Genomic DNA, 440 nt, shown 5'->3' on the forward strand with positions numbered 1-440 from the left:
GAGTCACCTCACCACCCAGACAGGACCGCTGAAATCAGCGGGGTGCACCTATCCTGTCCAGGGCAGTAGGGAGACACCCAAAGAAGCAATAATAATCCCGGACGAGCCCCCAAATTGTAGGAAATATCCAAATAATTTTGTCAGGACGGTATCTCTGATAACAGCAGATTTTATTCGCGATTGCAATGGCGGGCGTCCCGCAAGCAGGAGCGCACCTATGGACACAGCATGACAGCCTTTATACCCTGTCTTCTCCCCCTTGCCTCCCCCCTCTCCCCTGTTTCCCCACTGGCTGGGTACTCCAGGTTCACAATCTTATCAGAGGATTTACATTTGTTATTTACTTGTTAATTTGTTTTGTTATCTGGTGTCAGTCAGTCGCCATCCTGTTGTTTCCAAGATGTCTCAGTGCTCTTCTTGTCGTATTGATATGGTGATTT

The sequence above is a fragment of the Meleagris gallopavo genome, chromosome 14 (assembly GCF_000146605.3).
Source record: "Meleagris gallopavo isolate NT-WF06-2002-E0010 breed Aviagen turkey brand Nicholas breeding stock chromosome 14, Turkey_5.1, whole genome shotgun sequence".
Taxonomy (NCBI): Eukaryota; Metazoa; Chordata; class Aves; order Galliformes; family Phasianidae; genus Meleagris; species Meleagris gallopavo.